This window comes from Anser brachyrhynchus (assembly GCF_964034855.1).
Source record: "Anser brachyrhynchus genome assembly, chromosome: 2".
NCBI classification, from domain to species: Eukaryota; Metazoa; Chordata; class Aves; order Anseriformes; family Anatidae; genus Anser; species Anser brachyrhynchus.
In genome coordinates, this window is record NC_137695.1 from 127,462,736 (window position 1) to 127,484,284 (window position 21,549).

The window sequence follows — 21,549 nt, forward strand, 5'->3', positions numbered from 1 at the left end:
GGGAGATGAGTGGTTGGAAAGCTGCCTGGCAGAGAAGGACCTGGGAGTATTGGTTGATAGTCGGCTGAATATGAGCCAGCAGTGTGCTCAGGTGGCCAAGAAGGCCAGCAGCATCCTGGCTTGCATAAGAAGCAGTGTGGCCAGCAGGTCTAGGGAGGTGATTGTCCCCCTGTGCTCAGCTCTGGTGAGGCCGCACCTCGAGTACGGTGTTCAGTTTTGGGCCCCTCGCTACAAGAAGGACATGGAGGTGCTCAAGCGAGTCCAGAGAAGGGCAACGAAGCTGGTGAGGGGTCTGGAGAACAAGTCTTACAAGGAGCGGCTGAGGGAGCTGGTGTTGTTCAGCCTGGAGAAGAGGAGGCTCAGGGGCGACCTTATCGCGCTCTACAGGTACCATAAAGGAGGCTGTAGAGAGGTGGGGGTTGGTCTATTCTCCCACATGCCTGGTGACAGGACGAGGGGGAATGGGCTAAAGTTGCACCAGGGGAGGTTTAGGTTGGATATTAGGAAGAACTTCTTTACCGAAAGGGTTGTTAGGCATTGGAATGGGCTGCCCAGGGAAGTGGTTGAGTCACCATCCCTGGAGGTCTTTAAAAGACGTTTAGATGTAGAGCTTAGTGATGTGGTTTAGTGGAGGACTTGTTAGTGTTAGGTCAGAGGTTGGACTCGGTGATCTTGAAGGTCTCTTCCAACCTAGATGATTCTGTGAATCTGTGATTCTGAAGCATGACTTCCCCATAACTAGTGATGATCTTTTTCTCGTTCATGTGCCTGGAAATGGTTTCCAGGATTAGCTGCTCCATCACCTTCCCAGGAATCAAGGTGAGGCTGACTGGCCTATAGTTCCCTTTTTCTTTCTTGCCTTTTTTGAAGATAAGGGTGACAATTGCTCTGCTCCAGTCTTCAGGTACTTAAGTATTCCCTGACTTGATCCTTTTCCATTAGAGGTACATTTCCCTTGCCCATGGTCTCTGGGACCTAGGATTCCTGCAGGCCAGTCTTGCTGGAAAAGACAGAGGCAAAGAAGGCATTCAATGCCTTGTCCTTTTCACAGGCCTATGAAACCAGGCCTCCTGTTTCATTCAGCAGAGGGCCCACATTTTCCCTAGTTAAAGATGTACTTGTAGAAGCCATTCTTGTTGTCCATAATATCCCTGGCCAGATTCATTTCCATTTGAGCTTTAGCTTTCCTAACTTCACCCCCAGATGCTCAGACAATATCTCTGTATTTCTTCCAGGTTACCCATCCTTGCTCTGTACACGTCCTTTTTGTGTTTTGGTTTGGTCAGTAACTCCTTGTTCATCCACACAAGCCTCCTGGCATTTTTACCCGACTACCTGTTTGTTAGGATGCACGGCCCTTGAGCTTGAAGGAGATGATCCTTGAATATTAACCAGCTTTTTTTGGGCCCCTCATCCGTCCAGGTTCTTATCCCACTGAACTCTATCTGGCAGATCCTTGAAGAGGCCGAAGTCTGCTTTCTTTTTCTTGCTCTCTCCCATTTCCATTCCTATAATGTTTCTCTATGTAGTATACAGTATAAAAGTACACTGTAGAAGTACACTCAAGTACAAGTATAAGAAGTGAAATTTAGTTTACTACCCTGAGTTTCAGAAAGGCCTCAGAAATCTGGTCTTTTGCAGATTGCTGACAGTCTCAAGGTGACATGGTAATCTAGTCACTGTAAGGATTTGCTCTGAAACTACGCAGTTTGTCTCTCCAGTATTCCTGCAACATTTTCACAATCCTTCTTGGAGAAACATGTATTTGATTATTAAGACTGAATATAAAATATGGACTTCCTGGTTTTAACTATCTTTTGAGTATGCTATTTCGATTGACTTCAAAGGTTAAGGAATTAATAAGTCTGTTTATTTTTTAATGCAGTAAGGTTGTGCTTTCCTCTAATGGACAAAAAAATAAAGTAGATTTCCAGTCTCCAAGTATTTTATGTCCTTGTTAATTTAAAAAGTCAATGAAGGTTCAGTTCATTTAACAAACTTGCTCATACATGCATGCATGAAAGGATCATTCATATTTTAAAACTAAATTAAGCCACTGCTTCTTACTGGATACAGAAATAATAAACAGAAACAATTACACAATACTTAAAAATATTTGGAAAAACATTTTTTTTTTATAAATCTTTGCCACAAAGTTGGTATGAGATCTGAGTCTGTGATAACAGTTAAGTACTAGTAACTTTTAATTCATATATGCCTACAAATTTGGCTGTTCTTGGAAGAATGAAATGGAGGAAGAAAGGGAGAGTGAAAGAAATAGCATGTAAAAGTTTAATCATAAGTGCAAAACATACATGACTCCAAAGAATGTTTTCATTTAGAGGAAAACTATGAACTTGATTGTATTTATTATGAATTTCTGTCAAAAATAGACAAGTGCTGTTGTATTATAAAAAAATTGTTTTTATAAAAAATATATATAAATTATATATATCTATTAGGACATACAAACACTTTTTCAGTTCCTTGAAATTTCTCTCCCCCTAGACACACATATGCACACACACTCACTCACACACCAACCGTATCAACTGGTATATAAACCTGCCTACACTGCAGCCTTTGACTATCACAGGTACTACATTTTTCTATTCCTGAAACTATTTGTTTATTCATTGTTGTGATTTGGCACAATTCTAACTTAAGCAGAATTTTGCTATATTGCTTTCTCAAATATTTTTGCCAAAAAGTAGAATGAAAATCAGGATTATATTTTAAATCATCCAGATGATGGCAGTATTTTCACAATTTAGTTATGCAGTGGGAGAATATTAAAAAAAAAAAAAAGTGCTTCCCACTTAATTACATATTATAAAAGGCTCAGGGGCTTTGTCTTTCTTTTTCTCTAACCTTCAGTTATTCTTATATTATATCTTTCTTTCCCTGTACTACTTTACTTAACAGAAAGAGCTTTACTTAAGTTCCTAGTAATATTCCCCAAGTTATTCTGAAGTGTTTACTGCAGGGTTTTGCAGCTAGTATCATGTCGCTGATGTCACTTTGCAAAACAAATATTTAAGAGCAAATAATTCCTGGTCAGGCACTGATGCACGGAAAACAGAAGGTCATAGGGGACTCGTCCTGCCAGCCTCCAGCCTGCACCCTGCTTCTTTACAAGCTCAGCAACTGCAAAGGATGGAGGACATTTGTGGCATGGGCTTCCTGCTCTGCAGCATGGAAAGTAATGGACCAGATCCCAAATAAGAATACCAAGGTACCTGAAATATTCTCTTTTCCTAGTTTTGGCTGCCTGTGCTCAGGGTCAGCCCTGCTACAGCACAGCATCAGGAAGAGGGATCAGCTGTGGGAGAAGGCACTTTGAGAGCCTCTGCTGGGGAGCTGCATTTAGGAGTGGGCTCATGCGTTCCCTCTTGGTCCTCATGCCATGCACCCATGCCGCACGTGGCTGATGCTCCATCATGGTCCCACTCACCCTGCCCCATCACTAGTGACCTGGCTGCCATCCCTGCTCTGGGGCTGATCCCTGACATCTGCTGCTATGAAAAGTCAAGTTGCTAAGAAAAGTTAACGCCCTGTGGGTGAATCCCTCTCTTGGCAGGAGGAAGAAGCTCGGGCTTAGCTGATGTCCAAGTCCAAGTGAGCTCTGGAGAGTGGGTTGGCTCTCCTCCACCCCATCTCCCTGCAGGCTCAAGCCAGGGCTCCTCCCCAGAGATAATGTACCCGCGAGAGAAGCAGGAGGGGGCCGGTCCTCTGCTTTATCAATCACTGGAGGAGGCAGAGCAGCTCTCAGAGGAGGGACAGGGAGCCAGCTCCCTCTCACCATCACTGCTAGACAAGTGCCCTGGTTTCAGAGCTTGGTGAGCTTTGAACTCCTTGCTTGGCTGTGGTTAAGAAGGAGCCAGGAGGATGGACAATGGCTCTCTCTTTCTCTACCTCTTGTCAAATCCACCACCAGAAAATTGGAAATGGCTACTAGCCATGAGTTGAGAAGGGAAATCCTTTAAACACCTTTGCAGGTATTGGGAAAGAGAAGGGAAAGAAGGAAATGGAAGTTTGAAAATCTCATTAGTATCCATACTACATATTCACTTGATATGAAGGCACATTCATTTAAAGCTAATGGAGCCACAAAACTTGTGGCCTACACAACCACTGTGATAACATTACATATGTTCCTCTTTTTGAGATCAGCTCTCTTTACATGAGCTGACAACACCTGGATATTCCTATGCATGTGAGAGAACAGGTCTCATACATGACATTTAAAACTAAATTCATCTGTATATGGGGCTTATAGTCTACTGTTATGTTACTCCATTAATAAATTATAAATGTTAATTGGAAAAAATTTGAATACTCTGCATCATGAGACAAATACGTATACTAGCACAGTACAGTTTTACTATTGCATGATGACAACTCATCCTTCACTAAAGGAGAGCAGCTTTCTTTGCAGCATAGTGATCACCTGTTACAGGATTCTCTTCCCTGAAGCAAATAGTATTAGCTGTTGCCAGACAGAATATATGATTAATAAATAGTGGCATGGCATTTCCCCTATTCTTATGCCTGAGCTGAGGACCTCCTAGGGGCTAAAGCAGCTCATGTCACTTTTTCCACCCACCTGCCATTGTTACACACATCTCTGCCTTGTTTAATGAGTTTATGGATCCACTCCTATGTGGAGTGGCTCATTCGGCACCAGTATATCAGGGCTAAAACTGCCTTTGTCCCGGTACTGTGACTGCAGGCTTGAAATTAGTACAGTACCCTTAGTCCTTGACTTGACCACACTTTTCATGCGTGTTTCTGAATCTAATCATCATCCATAGGTCCTGGATACATGCAGAAAAACTCTGCATTAGTATCAACCCCATTCCCCAAATAAAAACAATGGGTTACAACTAGTTTAGATTAATTTTAAACAACATTTAATTACAACGAACATCACCAAAGTTACAACTACTGCTATTTAAACAAGGAAAAAAATGTTATTTACTCTAATTAAACAAAAAAACTTCTTTAAATTAACTTGTCACTGAGTGGGTGGCTGAGTTTGGGGGTTTTCTTTTTTGTTGTTGTTGTTGTTTTGTTTTTCCTCAGTGAAAAGCTATCATGAAGGATGTATCTTGCTTTTGCTCATTATCGTGTCCCATTATTGTGGTGTGGTTGCATCTTGTACTCTTCTACACATTTATCCATATGAACAGTAAGTGCTGCTGCCTTCATTTCAGTGTGGTGGAGGTAAGGATTGCTGGCAGCAAGCAGTGTCATGCAAGGTGGAACAGGATCTCTGCCAGGGCCTGCAAAGTCTTTTACAGATACCCTAAACATTCTTCTCTTCAGTGAATTTGAGGCTGTTTTCTTTTAGCACAGACTTTCAATCAAAAAGAAATATCTCTTTGCTCAGCTAGAGCAAACTCCAGTTAGAGCTAACTCCAGTTAGATAATATAATATAATATATGTATATATAATATAATATACATATACATATACATATACATACACATATATTATCTATATACATACACATAGATAATATAATATACATATCCAGATAATATACAAAATAAAATGATTTCTCAGGTGAAGATACAATATTTGTAGCAAATTTATCACATAAGCAATGATGTGTTACAAAGTAATGGCACAGCTTGGGTACTTTTGGAGGAATCCCAGCCATGCCATGAGAGGATTGTAGAAATGCATGTCAGATTTCTCAAAGGAAAAAAAAAATAATAGGAAGAAAGAAATAGAGGAGGGGATGGAAGCAAGAGAAAAAGAAGAGATGAACAGAAGCCCTAGCCCCAGGCATTTTTAGCCCAGCTCTTCCTCTTCCCCATTGCTTTCTTACAAGGTCTCCACCTCCAGCAGCATCCCCCTGGTGGAGAGTGGAGCACAGCAGGGCCAGTGAGCAACACTACTGTGTGGTGGTGGTAGTGATGATGACGGTGGTGATGGTGGTGAGGGATATATTCTAGTTGCACACATCGCCCATGAGGTGCCGCTGGGACAGTGCTGGGCTCGCTCCTCCCTGCGCTCTGAGGCTGCTCCAAACTGGATCTGTGACTGGGTGCGTGGAAAGATAGAAATCCCAAGCCTGACAAAACAGGTTGGAGTTTTTCTTTTGATGAGGCAGATACTGAAAAAGTAAGAAATCATCTTGTTTGTCAGCATCCACTTCTTTCTCTTCACTTTCCAAGGACAAAATCAAAAGAAAAGAAAACAAAAACTTTAAGATAACCCTTCTACATTCACAGACACCTCATTAGATTGAATATTCTGTTTTAAGAAGATGCTCAAAGGCACACATGCTTCCACAAATATCTGTGACTGAAGTAAAGCCTCTACTGGCAAGAATAACTCTGTTTCATGTTCTAGACAGGACCTTGCCATCTACAAAGGTAACAGTGAACCAGCAGGAGATGAAGATTTGGGGGTCCATAGTTGACCTCTACCAGGAGATAATCAGGAAAAACACTGTGTTTTTTCTAGTTAAAAAGAAGAGGAGACACCCCCAGGAAAGAAGGACAGGCTAAGCAGCTGTGATATATGACATAGACTTAGTTTTAATGAGTGTTTACAGCCGACCTTACACAATGAAGTACATGGAATTTTAATCACTTGCACACCCAAAGAGCCGCTTGTAGGTTTTTCCATATGCGGTATTTACAATGCTCATAACTATGTTGCTGAGTAACGTTAGGTTTCTGTGCCAGAATCAACAGCAGACTTCTTTGTCATCTGCTGCCAACTAAGTGCTTAGCAACTGATAGAACAGTTTATCATCCATAAATAATGATGTGATGTATATAAGAATTTGTTAACTATCAGTCAGTATTTCTTTCATTTATGCACGGCGGGCATGTTCTTTATCTCCTGGGTGATCTTTAGTTAATACTTCTGTTTTTTGTTTCATCTTTTTCAAAAAAAAAAAAAAAAGTACTACTACAAATAAATTTATGGTATTTCTACAAGGTATATGGCCATGAATATTAGTGTTGCAACATCATCTTCTTGTCTTTTTCCTGAGTTCACAGTTCTAAGTTATTTCAAATCATAAAAATGTCATAGTAGTTATATATACTTTTCCAGAAGAATTGAAACTTCTGAGATTTCCCAGTTTATGAATATCCACCAAAACAGATGTGCTTATTACAAATAGCTTTAATAGAAATCATCAGTGAAGAAATGAATGGGAATGGAAACAGAAATACACACAGTGTACTTTCCAGTTTTGAAATCTATTGGAGGGTATTGCGGAGAAGTGCACAACAGCATCACTGATCATTTTTTTTTAATTCTGATTCTTATCCCTACCCAAGTTACTTGTATTCCTTAATTACACGTATATTCTATCATAAATACGTCAGACAAAAAATGAAGTTTGCATACAAAAAACACATAATGACTGTGAGACTTAGATGGGTATTTTATTTAGAAGGAAAAATAACACATGAGATCTGAACGAATACATTTTCCATTGCTTGGCTTCATGTTTTCACAGCTGTGTGTGCCCCTTTTTCACAATTGAAATAGGAACTAACTCCTTGCTGAGTGTGGAGTTTCTCCATGCTGAGTCTGTAGTTTTTACCAAATATATAATAAACATTGTGAGATTGCAAGCACAAGCATGTGACTTAGTCTTATTTTATTTCCTTGTTCATGTAGCAAAGGAAAAAGATGAAAGTCCGTTTGAACCCAGGATCTGCAACAATTTCACGGAACAAGCAACGCTGATAGTTGAAATCTTGAATGCTATTTGCTGCTTCTACATGAAGATGTGCAAACACAAATACTTCATGTCTTTGAGTGCTGCTTTCAGAAGGCATTGAGCCTGAAACGTGCTCATGAGGTCCTCATGGATCTCTTGTGGTTATAGGTTGCCTACAATCAGTTGCATAGGGACAGCTAACCCTTGTCATGAAGTTCATCATGCTGGTTTTGTTAGGTATTGTGAGAAAAGTTGCTTTTCCTTAAATACAAAAATATGTTCTTCAACTACAAGGATAAACTGACACAAATGCCTGTCAGATGGTTTCTCTGGATGTCTGACTTCTCAGCAGTTCTGAATTCATTCAATATTCTCTCATTTATTATACAATTGTCCAGCTGAGCCAACAAAACAAACCCAGTAATTACTTGCTATGAAATCAAAAGTAGTCAAATACTCCTCTAAAGCAGACAGAGGAAGATAAATTAAGTTGCTCTGAGAGTAGTAAATTATTACATCTTTTACTGACAGTTGCTAACCAAATGGTCCTCTCTCTTTCTTCCTTTCCTAATAGAAACTCATTCCTTTAAAAACAGCAGGAAAAAGGAAGAATGGATCATATTCATATCTGTAATTTAAACTAATTTCTAAATCAAAACAGATGGCAAAAGAGACTGTAGAACAGCTGACTCATCAGCTGAGCTGTATTTAAAAGAGGAAAGCCAGAGCAGGGATCATCAGATTATCTCTCAAGAAAGTCTGCATCTGTCTGGAAGAATATTTGCAATATGATAAAGCCTGCTTTCCAAAAAAAAAAAAAAAAAGACATTTGAGGACATTTGTTTTCCTGATGGAGGAAATCCATCATTGCAATCTGACATTTTATTCTATATACCCTATGTATTAGGTCTTTAATCCAAAAACAGAGATTTCCTGAAATTAAGAAATGTGTGAAATAGAAAATAAGACCTCACATACCTTCAAGAGCTACAGCCTTAGAAACTGCCTTTCTCAAGAGCTCAGTGACAAGAATGCCCCATTGCTTTCACTGAGTTTGTCCAGCCTCAGCACTTCAAAGATGAGCCAAATGTTACTACATTTGGTAATAATATTTATGTTTAATAGCAAATTTTTATGTAGGTATAAATCATTTCTAGGGCATATTTTCTTGTAAAATACATCTAAAATATTTATTTACAATAAAGCAATCTTGACTAGTCCTGTGGACTCATTTTGAATTATTCAGCATTATTTTTTTTTTATGGAAACTCTTCTCTTTTGAGTAATTCTGTATCTGCTGTTTTTTTTTTTTTTTGTGTGTGTGTGTTTTGTGTTTTTTTTGTTTTTTTATTTTTTTACTTTTTGGCTATACAGATGGAAATATGCAGAACTATGCAACAGTCCAGCTGTTAGGAGAATTAATGCAGAAATACTACCGAGTGATTGTAACACCAGGCTCTAGGCTTAACTGTTCATTGGCCTCCATGTCCTAGAGCCATTACTGTCATGAAAGATATAAGGTAGCTATTTTGACCTAGTATGAATGAGTACGAACACTCCTGATGAATAAAAAATTAGCCTATGTCTGGGTAATATGCTATTACCTCTTTATCATTTGAATATTTTGTAAATATTATATGACAGTCCCACACTGGCAAGTCTCCAGTGATCTATGAGGTTGCAAGGTAAGATTTTCTTTGATGAAAAGAGAAAATTATGCTTGGCTAATTTGATGGAAGTCATGCTTGACCAAATTGATAAACTTCTCTGATGAAATGACAAGCCTGGTAGATAAGGGGAGAGCAGTGGATATTGTCTACCTGGACTTCAAGAAGGCCTTTGACATTGTCCTATAAGATCCTTATAAAGCAGCTTCTGAAGGATGGGCTGGATGAGCAGACAGAGAGGTGGATCAAAACCTGGCTGAACATCTGAGCCCAGAGGCTAGTGATCAGTGGTGTAAAGTCTAGTTGGAGGCCAGTAATGAGTGCAGTGAACAGGGGTCAATAGTGGGTGCAGTCCTGTGTAACGTCTTCATTAGTGAACTGGACAATAGCATAGAGGGCACTGTCAGCAACTCTGTGGTTGACACACAACTGGGGGAAGTGGCTGACATGTCAGAGGGTCGTGGTGACAACCAGAGCGACCTGGACAGGCTGGAGAAATGGTCTGACAGGAACCTCGTGAAGCTCAGGAAGGGAAAGGGCAAAGTCCTGCAGCTGGGGAGGAACAAGCCCAGGCACTAGGACTGGCTGGGGGCCACCCAGCTGGAAAGCAGCCTGGCATAAAAGGCCCTGGGAGTCCCAGTGGACACCAAGTTGAACATGAGTCAGCAAAGTGCCCTTGCTGCTATGAAAACTAATGGTATGCTGGGCTGTGTTAGGCAAAGTTTTGCCAGCAGGCCAAGGAAGGTGATCCTTGCCCTCTATTCAGCACTGGGGAGGCCCCACCTGGAGTGCTGTGTCCAGGTCTGGGTAAACCTAGTGGACATAGTGGAGAGAGCCCAGTGAAGGACCACTAAAATAGTGAAGGGACTGGAGCATCACTCCTATGAGGAAAGGCTGAGAGAGCTGGGACTGCTCAGCCTGGAGAAGAGAAGGCTCTTGGGGGGCAGGGGTGTGTCATCAATGTGTATAGATACTTGAAGAGAGGGTACAAAGAGGATGAAGCCTGGCTCTGTCCAGTGGTGCCCAGGGTCCAGACAAGAGGCAAGGGGCACAAACTAGAACACAGGAGGTTCCATTTTAACACCAGGAAGCATTTCTTCACTGTGCAGGGGACAGAGCACTGGCACAGGTTGTCCAGAGAGGCTGTGGCGTCTTCCCCATTGGAGATCTTCAAAAGCTGCCTGGAATCATTCCTGGGCAACTGACTCTGTGTGCCCCTGCTTGAGCAGGAGGATTGGACCAGATGGCCTACAGAAGTCCCTTCCAACCTCAACGATTTTGTAATTTTATGATTTTGTGTTTCTGTTGTTCTGTGATTCAAATCCCCCTTCATTTTTTCAGAGCCTTTTATAGAGAGACATTAGAAATGCTGATGCGGTAAAATGATGTTAAAAAAAACTTTAAAAACTCTAAATAAATTGTTCCATATTGCATTAGTCTTTCTACCTCTATTACCTTCTGCATCAAAGCTTTTTGTTATGCTTATCATAGAAAGCAGTATATTGTATATTTCTAATTATATGTAGTAAAAATGTTTCAGTTTTTAAATATCTACATAAATAAAATCAAGCTCTTTTGTGTAATTTTTATTCTGTTTCTCACATATGCAAAGTCTGTGTACCATATCTGACCATCGGAGGACAGAGAACAATATAGACTGATTGTTATAATAGATCCAGCCATGCTACATTGATTCAGTGTATCCAGCTGTAATTTACAGACCTCACAAAACTATTCTGTCTTGCATAATCCTTTATAAAGCACTGCACTGAGATCCTTGCATGGAAGATTCTGTATTATTTGGACCTTCTCATATGCATTTAATTTCTGAGGGCACATGCAGTGGTGGTTTTATTCGGGTGGACAGCTGAGTTCCACCACAGCCACTCTCTCACTCCCCCTCCTCAAAGGGAAAGGGGGAGAAAATACGATGCAAAGGGCTCAAGGGTTGAGATAAGGACGGGAAGATTGCCCAACAATTACCTTGATGGGCAAAACAGACTCAGAGTAGGGAGATAGCAAAATTTATTGCCTATTACAAGCTACAGAAGTGAGAAACAAAGGAAAGAAACCAAAAACACCTTCCGCCGATCCACCCTCCTCCACATCCTCCCCCCAAGCAGCGCAGGGGAACGGAGAATGGGGGCTGCGGTCAGTCCCTGACACTGTCTCCACCACTCCTTCACGGTCCCTCTCTGCCCCTGCTCCCCGTGGGGTCCCTCCCACGGGATGCCGTCCTGCCCGAACTGAGCCTGCGGGGGCTGCCCACAGGCAGCAGCTCCTCAAGAACTGCTCCCACACGGCTCCGTACCACGGGGTCCATCCCCCAGGAGCAAACTGCTCCAGCACGGGTCCCCCACGGGCGGCAGCTCCCCCCAGACCCCCTGCTCCTGCGTGGGCTCCTCTCCACGGGCTGCAGCTCCGGCCCGGGGCCTGCTCCTGCGGGGGCTCTCCATGGGCCGCAGCCTCCTCCAGGCCACATCCACCTGCTCCACCGGGGGCTCCTCCACGGGCTGCAGCGTGGAGATCTGCTCCGTGTGGGACCCATGGGCTGCAGGGGGACAGCCTGCTCCACCAGGGGCCTCTCCACAGGCCGCAGGGGAACTGCTGCTGCATGCCTGGAGCACCTCCTGCCCTCCTGCTGCACTGACCTTGGGGTCTGCAGGGCTGCTTCTCACTCCTCACTCTCCCAACTGCTGTTGTTCAGTGATTTATTTATTTTTTTTCCCCTGTCTTGAATATGCTCTCAAAGAGGCACAAACAACATCACCTACTGGCTGAGCTCTGGCCAGCGGCGTGGCCCTTATCTAACATGGGGCAGATTCTGGATTCTTCTCGCAGAAGCCACCCCTATGGCTCCCCCGCTACCAAAACCTTGCCATGTAAACCCACTGCACATGGAAACGCAAGCAAAGTCATATCACATCCTAAAATCTAAGGGACTATTTAATTATAGTAGTAGTAGTATGCATTCCAGTTTTAGCCTGTTGCCCCCCACTGCAGCCCAGTCTGATGATTCAGTATAACTAGATTGTAGCCGAAACATTTTTTTTTTTCCTCCCAAGCAGTTCGTAACTATACTTCTCTTTATCACTGTTCCTAGTGTACCCTGTTCAGCTTCTATTGAACATCCCATGCTGTGACCTCCAGAGAGGCTATGCTGCTTCTCTACAGTCAATCACAAAGTGCTACATGGGCCATGGATGTGATCATACCACTCCACAGACCTGCCATGTGTTTGTCAGCGTAGGTAAGAAGCTATGTCCTTACAGACATATGCCTGGTCTTTCTGAAGGTGATGACATTCCTCACAAGTCTGCACTTAGCAGTGTGACAAAGTACACCTCGTTCATTGAAGGTCTTATTATGTGCACTGATGTTCCCTGATGACAGGGAGAAGTAGTCCGTTCTTTCGATGTGGTAGGTGTTTTTAACTCAGTGAAAAATTCTTACTAGTCTTTGCAGATTATTATTTTCTTATTAAAATAATCTGCTTATTTATCAGATGAACCGACTAATTTATCTTTTTTATTAATCTCACCTTGCAGTTTCTCCCTTTTGTTTGCCAGTTTCATTGCTTTAGAAATTAAAATGAAAAATAAATGGAAATAGGTATTTACTAATGTAGGGTTCAACACAAGACTGCCTATTGGTCTTCTGAAATACAAATATAAATTGGATTTTAATATATATGTATTTTTAATCCAGATAAATGTCTCTTTCAGCCAAATTCATTACCTCAGTTCTGTCTTGCCGAAAGCTGTTACTTCTTTGGGAATGGAGTTAGGGTCTTTTAAGGTCTTTGACTTTCTATAGTTTTGTATTCTCTGGCAAAGAATCATTTGGGCTTGATTATGCACTTGGTTCACTTGCTCATTTTGATTTTAAACATGCTATCTTTTGACATGGAAAATCCCTCCATTTTTATTGAGTAGCAGATTAATCAGAAGTAGGTGGTCTGCCCTCACCATTACAATGTCTTTTCAATGTATAAAAATCATCCCCTTGTTTCCTGTGTGTAAGCCTAACCTCTAAGTGTATATTTAATGTCTGTGTTTCCTATTACAATCATTAGCTGCCAAGAACAACAACTGTGTTTTAAGTCACATTTTATAATACAAGTCAGGAAGGAAAGATTAATGAAACTTTGTAAGACACTATATATAAAGTCAGAATATGTGTAAAGGACTAGGCTAGAAAAAAGCTTTCCCCCTTTTAAAGTCATGTGACAAAATGTCTATTTCTTCATGTGCGGATGCAAGACTCTTACCAACCCAGGTCTGACAAGGCTTGCTCGAGCCTATAGCCAACCTATGCAACAGATTCAGAAGGTATTTTACATTAACACCTTATTGTATCTCAAAGATGGACATAGCCCTGGTATGAAATGAGTTCTGTGGTAAGGTGACATGAATGGAAATGGCCACAGAGCTCAAAATTGCTTAAATTTAGGTTTGTTTCTTCTCCAGTGCATATGTATTTTTATGCATAACGTGTATATATATTCACACAGATATATGGACTAATAGATGCATAGATACATTATAAGCTGTAATCAGTCCTGATGAATTTGAATTATACTATAAAAATGTCCAAAATGGTTATAACCCTCAAGAAGTGAGGAGCAATTTTAATGCTCTAGGTATTAGAGGTTATATACATGCTTCACTAGCTGGAATAAAATTTCTGTTAAAAAAAAAAAAAAAAGAGTTTGCCTCTCCAAGCTTTGGAATTTTAAGCATACACTTCACTCTTCTGTTATTTACTTCACCTCATGCACTGCTGAGAAAATAATGGGCTTTTCTGAATCAGAATAAATAGTATTCTTGTGCATTTTGCTGTTTCTCTTGAATCAATACTCAGAGGGCAGCATTTGTACAATGTCAGGACATGACAGTCCATCTTGTCCACCCAGTCCACTCATGACTGCTTGAGGTAATTCTCATGCTAACAGCAGGCAGAGTAAACCTGAGTTTACGGAAGCAAGATATTTTTTCCTAAAATTTGCTTAGATACAAACTAAATGAGCTTCCTCTCTGTCTGGACCACTTCATTTAATTTGCCAGCAAACAGAGCAGGATGACTTTGGGAGCTGTCTACAGAGAAAACAAAACAAAACAAACAAACAAACAAACAAAAACCACAACATTTTAGGCAGTTATTAGTACCTATTCTTGGGAAGTCATTAGCCTTGTAAATTGGCTTGCTCATGCTGAAAACCTGATTCTAGGAATCAAACTTATTTGATATGCCAGATATCAGAAACTACAACTACAAACTTGCTTTACTTTTTCAAACTAAAAGATACACTTCAGGTATCAAATACTCGCAAATAGACATTTTCAAGCACTCTATAGATCAATGTATTTAACTGCCAGATGATATATTTATACTTTTTTATGGAATCTATTAGTACCGAATTTATGAACACAAAAATGTCTAAGTATTAAATAAAATATTACTGTATGAATTAGTTCTCCAACCTCCAGCCAATGAAAGCGTTCAGCTTCTTGAAATCACCATCTGCTCTTTTATTATATCAGTAGAAAAATCATTCCATTAGAACTAGAGGCACATAATTTAACTCTTGTGTCATTCTTTGTGTCATTCTCTGTCAAGCTACATATAAATAGGAAATTTTAAGTTAGGTCTGTGTGGTACTTACATAAAGTCTAAAGCTGGATTATACTAAGAACTTTATTTTTTTTTCCTTTAAGTCACATCTCTTGTAACTTTGACTGTTCCCAGTTCCGTCTGTAGCCAAATCCTGGCAGTCTTGTGCTGTATTTGGGCAAAAGGTGGAGATAATGAAAGAAATGCTTTACCATTGAACAGTGTTAATGTACTCCAGCAGAAATTTCACTGATGAGCTGGAAAACAAACAACAAAATTGACTAGTAGGCAGTCCTTTCTGTTGCTTTTCAAAGGGGCTTTATATCTGAAAGTATGAATCTCTTCACCTCTGTAGTGAGCAAAGCTCTTCTGTACCTAAAATTATGTAAGGCAATACAAAGAAATGATGAGGATATGGTGCTTTGAGAAGCATGACTTGTAGACATAATGAGAAAGACAGAAGGCTGGAAATAAGGGTAAGATGAATTCTAAGGAATAGGTATCACTAGAAAAGCACATACTCCTTAAAAACATAAATGGCATCAGCATTGCCTTAACATAATTCAGATGCTGTACAAAACACTGTGGTATTTGAGAAAAATCGTTCACTTAGTTACAGTGCTGGATAACAACATTTATCTGTAACATCCACTTGCAAATAAATTGTGCTTGGCCAAGAAAGTGAAAGCTAGAATAAATAAATGACATTTTCTCCAACAGCATCTGTTTCATAGCAGTAATTTGTAATTACTGTGGCTGGAGTACAGAAATTTCACTTTATTCAAACCATTCAGTATAATTCCAAACAAAAGCTACCACACAAGTTTTGTTTGCATTTTAAATCCACCTTTCTTAATTTTGGTTGTTAGAGTAACTTCAATTGTTTTGGTTTATCAACCTGTGATGCAGTGAAATGCTTCTTTAGACCACTTGATGGCAACAAAGTAATTCAGATACTAAAGGAGTTTTGAATACTTTTATGTATGTCAAGGTCTACCTGTTCAAACAATTTAAAAAAGTCTGAGCTAACATGCAAGTAATTTAAAAAGCCTGAATCACAGCCTTTGTCTTGTAGTTGTGTCATTAAACTACTTAAATTGTTATTTCAACTGGGAAACAAAGACTGGCAAAAAAAGAATATCAGAAAAACTGCTTCAAAGCCACTTACTACAAGGCTCTGAGCTAGACATGCACCGCGATACACCTCTTGAGTAGTGGGGTTTCCATCTGAATGGGAGAAGTGCACTAGAAGGTGAATTCACTCCATTTTCTAGTGATGGCAGCTGTGACAGCAGGAAAATGGGAATGGTTCAGTAGCCAGCAGGTCACCACAAGGAGAATTACAGATGAATGCATCCACCTTTGGTCCACTCTGCACATCACTCTCTGGATACTAAATCATCTGCTGTTTCCTGGATTAGCTAGGACTGTCAAGGGAAGAGGCTGTGGCACGGGTGTCTGATGGTAGCACTTAGCATAGAGAAATGGAGAGGAAACTAGAGGAGAGAGTCCATTCATCTAATTTATGACCGCTCTGGGCATGAGAAACCAAACAGAAAAGTGCAGTGTTCCCTGAAACAAAACTTCCACTTGTCTCCTGTTTCAAATCTATACTCAAACTGCATTACAGCAATCTCCAAATTGGTGAACTGACACATACATCATGAGGGAAGAAAACGCATCTCTTCTTGAGCCTTTTATAGATACGATCCATAACAAATACAGATTTAGCTATGTTTATAGATTAATCTATTATGTGACTAATGACAACCAAGGTCAGCTAAAATAATAAGACTCAAGTGAAAGATAGATGTCTAGCTGAATTTGAAATATGTTTCTTTCTCACCAAAATATAAATTATATATACATATATATGTCTCCTTTTAAACTGCTGTTCTGTTATGTTACTTTGCAGGACTACATGCTTCATACACTCATTTAACCCCCTGCCATGGAGATGTACTTGAACAATCTTCTCCATAGGGCAGCAGTGCTCACTACATTTCAAATGTTTTTAAAATCAATATGGCATATTTTAGCCCATTTTTTACTCTGCTATATGTTTTTATAAACTGTGCTTCAGGGAAACAAAAGGACTCAAGAACATCCTAAGGTTAATATGCTGGAAATCTTACTGGGGTAGAACATTCGCTTGGTTGATCAGGTGCATATTAAAAATATTCAGGAGGCCTGGAAGGTATAGGTCCTGTATCCCCCTGTTCTTCTTTCAGTGTGGCTGCTGTACTTTCTCCCCATTGTGCAAATCAACCTTGAAGACAGAGTCTCTTCAATTTTTGTATTTCTATAAAAGCCTCTTTAGCTAACCCTTTAAATTAGCTTTAGTATTACAGTAAATAATCTAAAGTCACTGATCATCACCAACCAAAATAGGGAAAAAATAATAGAGATTTAGCAGTGGTTATTGCTGATGTAATGAGATATCTACAAGTTATATGTGCTGAATTAAAAATGCTTATTCTAAGTACTGTATTGTTCTGGAAATACAAGAAGAGTAAACTTTTCAGGTATAAGCACATAAGGCAAAGATAATCTGTTTCAATAACTATGCCATTGAGCCTGTCATTACTTTTAAAGAGGACCCTGGAATCAGCTGACTGCAGAGCTGGAGAGCCAGCATTGGTGCAGCTAATGGGCTGCCTCTGATGTTCCTGGAGGCAGCTGGGACCAGTTCAGCTCCTCGTTGTTCAACGTGCCATTTTCTAGAGAGTAGCCACTCGTAGTACCTGCCTGTCAGGTAAGCATCAGTCCATATCAATAGGCAGAGAGTGTTAACATTTTGAGTGACAGCACTTTTATAGTTGATATTTATCCTGTGACTTTGGTACACACCAAACTATCTAAGAGGGACACGAGCATTTACAAAGGCTCCAGTCTGTGAACCTAGATAAGTGCACATTAAAAGAAAAAGCAATGTAGAATGAAACACGATACAGCAAACAGATCTTCCTTAGGGAGCAGCTGGGAAGAGAGGAACCACGTGTGCCTGGCAATGGCTGTACTGAATGATGCACTTCTGCTGCTCAAATGTGGTGCTGATGAGGGCAGCAAAAGGAGTAGAATAGAATAGAATAGAATAGAATAGAATAGAATAGAATAGAATAGAATAGAATAGAATAGAATAGAAAATAGGAGTTTGTTTACCATCACAAACAACGTTTTTTTTCCTCACAAAATTGAGAGCAGAAATAATTAAGGCAGGAGGAATGAAACCCTATTATTCTTCCTTCTCTAAGCTACAAAGTAATTTCCTTCCATCTTGCTTGCATGAATTTCCCATTCCTAGATGCAAGATTAAAAAACAATTTCATAAACATACTGTTTTTGCCTCCACACTAGAGCTAAAAACTGAAGTTTCTCATGTGATGAACTCCCTGATGAGTACTCCAATAGCCAAAAGTCTGACATCATGCAAGAGGCTGCCACCACTGATGTCTGACAGAGCCCAGCACACGTGCTTAAACACCAGAATACCTGATTCCTACATTACTCAGAGCTTTAGCACATGGCACATTTATGGGACTTGAATAAGTTTGACAGGAATTTCCAGGAATGCTCTTGGGAACACAAATTTTGAAAAATTTACTATATATGGTCTTTTAAATGTGCATGTTAGGACTTTTCCATTCAGCACTGAGTATCTCTGTCTCCCACAGATGTTTAAGCCTGAACTTCTTGTCTTAAGTTTACTGGAAGTTACTGCCTTAGATGCAATCAGTTACAAGAGTCTAACTGACACATGATAGTTCTCAAAACTAAATTAAGTTGATCATGAGTTTGAGCCTGGAGGACTGTCCTACGTAAAGATATTGTTTCTCTGTTGTGAGGTTTATCACTGGGCAATGTGAGGACAAGTAGATGTCAGTAGACTGAAGGCATTGAGATTCTCAATGGTTAGCCCATATAATAGGTAGATAGAAAAATAAGGAAAACGAACAAGGTAGTGAAGAAGGAAGAATATTTCTGTTAAATTAATTAGGCCAGTTTAGGTATACTTGAGTCTATGCTTTTCTTCTCTCCGATTTCATTCTAAGTCACATATTTTCAAACCTCTCTAACAACAGAAGAACATGCATGTTACAAGTATCTCCATGCTTCAAGAAATTTATTAAACAGTCAGGTATTATAGTGAGTTTTTTTTTATATTATTTACAAAACCAGCTTGTATAATTTGTCTTATGTTTCTTCACTAAAAAAAAAAAAAGGAAAAAAAAAGTTCTGCATGTCGCTAGTTCTCAAATTAGCAAGGCACTTCAACCCATTTCAGTAAAGTAGACAGAACATTCTAGGTATATAACATAGTAGTCACGCTGCTGTGGGTATGCACTACACACTAGGTTTTGAATGTCTTTATTTTGGCTGTTACTATCTTTTAACTAAGATGCCACCCACTAAGTCATAGTTTGACTTTCTCAGAGTTGCTGTGTTGATGTCAAATATAGCACTCAGACACAGCGAACAAACCTTATATTCGTTGCTGTTGTTCCTTCATTTAATTTGGATGTATGCATACTAGTGAGGAAGATGGTACCAAAATGAAATACTAGGCATGTAATTGCACTCTATGCTCAAAGAATTCCTAAGGTAAAAATATTAGTAACAGATCAATAATTTCCATTTTCTTTCCTAATGTAATGCCCTACCTAAATTAACGATGCTTCTGTCCCTCATTTTTTTGTGTTGCAAAAATAAGAATGTTTTACTCTTTCTGCAGCTCTGCTCTATATTCGAACTGGATAAATTAAAATTTTAAACCCCTAATTCCCAATCTCCCTCTCTCAGAAATTCATCTCATTCTTCTCACATGCTTGTAAAACAGCAGGCATTAGAACTGAAGCTAACACAAGTATAACAGGGTTGTATAGTGAGGGGCAACTAGAGGCTGCTTTGGTTTCAGAATGTTAACACAGACTAATTATAAAGAAAAGTGCATCATATAGGATATTTATCTAGTTTCAGCTATCCACATTTTCATACTGTAGGTAGAATACGACCACTAAACAAATATCTAAAAAAAAGAACAACAAAAACAAATGAACAAACAAACAAACAAAAACCCTCAGCAAAACGATAACATAATTTGCTATCATGACACTTGTTTATATTTATAATAAGACCCCTTGCTAGGAATACTGCTAGGCTGAAATTCCTATGGTCCTGTGCTTTTCTTGCACAGTCCTCACTCTGTTTTCACAATTTAGTCATTTGGTTACACTGACCAAAACATATTTCAATGAAATACAAAACAGAGGCAGAGAGGCAAAGTCAAGCTCAATTAGCAGATTTCAAAAAAAAAACCAACACCAAACCACCTGCAATCATGCTGTCACCCTCATTAGCAGCAGAGGTGAAGAGGGTAAAACAAAGTGCAATTTGTTGCCAATTTTCAAGGGAAAGAAATCCTGTCACTTAATAAAGTCTTGTTAGAGTGGTGCCCTGAAGAAAGCAAATGAAATTTGTAGTTTGGTATGGATTTGCAACTACAGAAATAATCTTTAAAAGTGAATTGGAAACTGAGGATGGTACAGTCACCAAAACGCTGCAATAGCAACTGGCACAGAAACTGAAATTGATCTTAAGACATCCTGTTCAGAGCTCTGGAAGTCTTTGTGAGAGCCATTAAGAGTTAGGATATCTGTGCATTTTTAAGGCGTGTTTTTAAAATTTTGCCACATATTTATTTCCTAGTTAAAAAAAAAAAAAAGTATTATTTTCAATGTCTCTGTTTTTAAGCAGAGATGGAAGGTGAAAGCTACATAATATAACAGCAAACACAGCTAACTGGTTAGAGGTGGCCTGCCACACTGGGCAAGCCATGTATAGTGGCATATGGCAAACTCACAGAAAGTAAGTCTGTACTCCAATAAACCTTTCCTAGTGTAAATCCTTCATTGGGTGGGGATATTTCTTAATCTGATAAAAGCACCCAGACCTCTGAAGGTCAAAAATTGCTAAGAGAAGCTTTAGGGTCACACAGAGAAGGCAGTTGTTGTGATTTGTATAAATCAGTACATTTATAATTTTGCCTTACTTAATTGGAATGAGGCTTTCTGTGTTTATGAACACAAAAATAACTGTGTTTCCATGTTCCTCAGGCTCCTCTCTGTTTTTGTAGTGGTACAGGAAGAGAGAGAGGAGGCACCTTTTCAGTGTTGAATGATACTTAAGGTCGTAGAGGAAGCAGAAGGAAGAAACCTCACATGAAGAACCAGCATTTGTTTTGAGGAACTTCTGAGGTCCCAGTGTATGAAACCCAGTCATACCTGCTTGTGTCCATATCTGAAAAAATAGTTGTGTCCATTATTGTGGGAGGTCATCTCTGTTGACTTTTCTCATTCTAGTTTTCTTAAAAGAAAAGCAGGTTGCAGTTGTTCTCAGGTTCCCAGCACCATGGTGCTCCTTCATCCTGTGGGACATGGCTGTGCACTTATATCGGACACTACAAAGGCCCTTAGCCACACCATCTTGCACCCCTTTTCTCGTCATTTTCAACTTATTGATGTGCTGAAGAAATCCTTATTTTTATAAGGGTTGAAGGAAAGAGCATGTTGGTT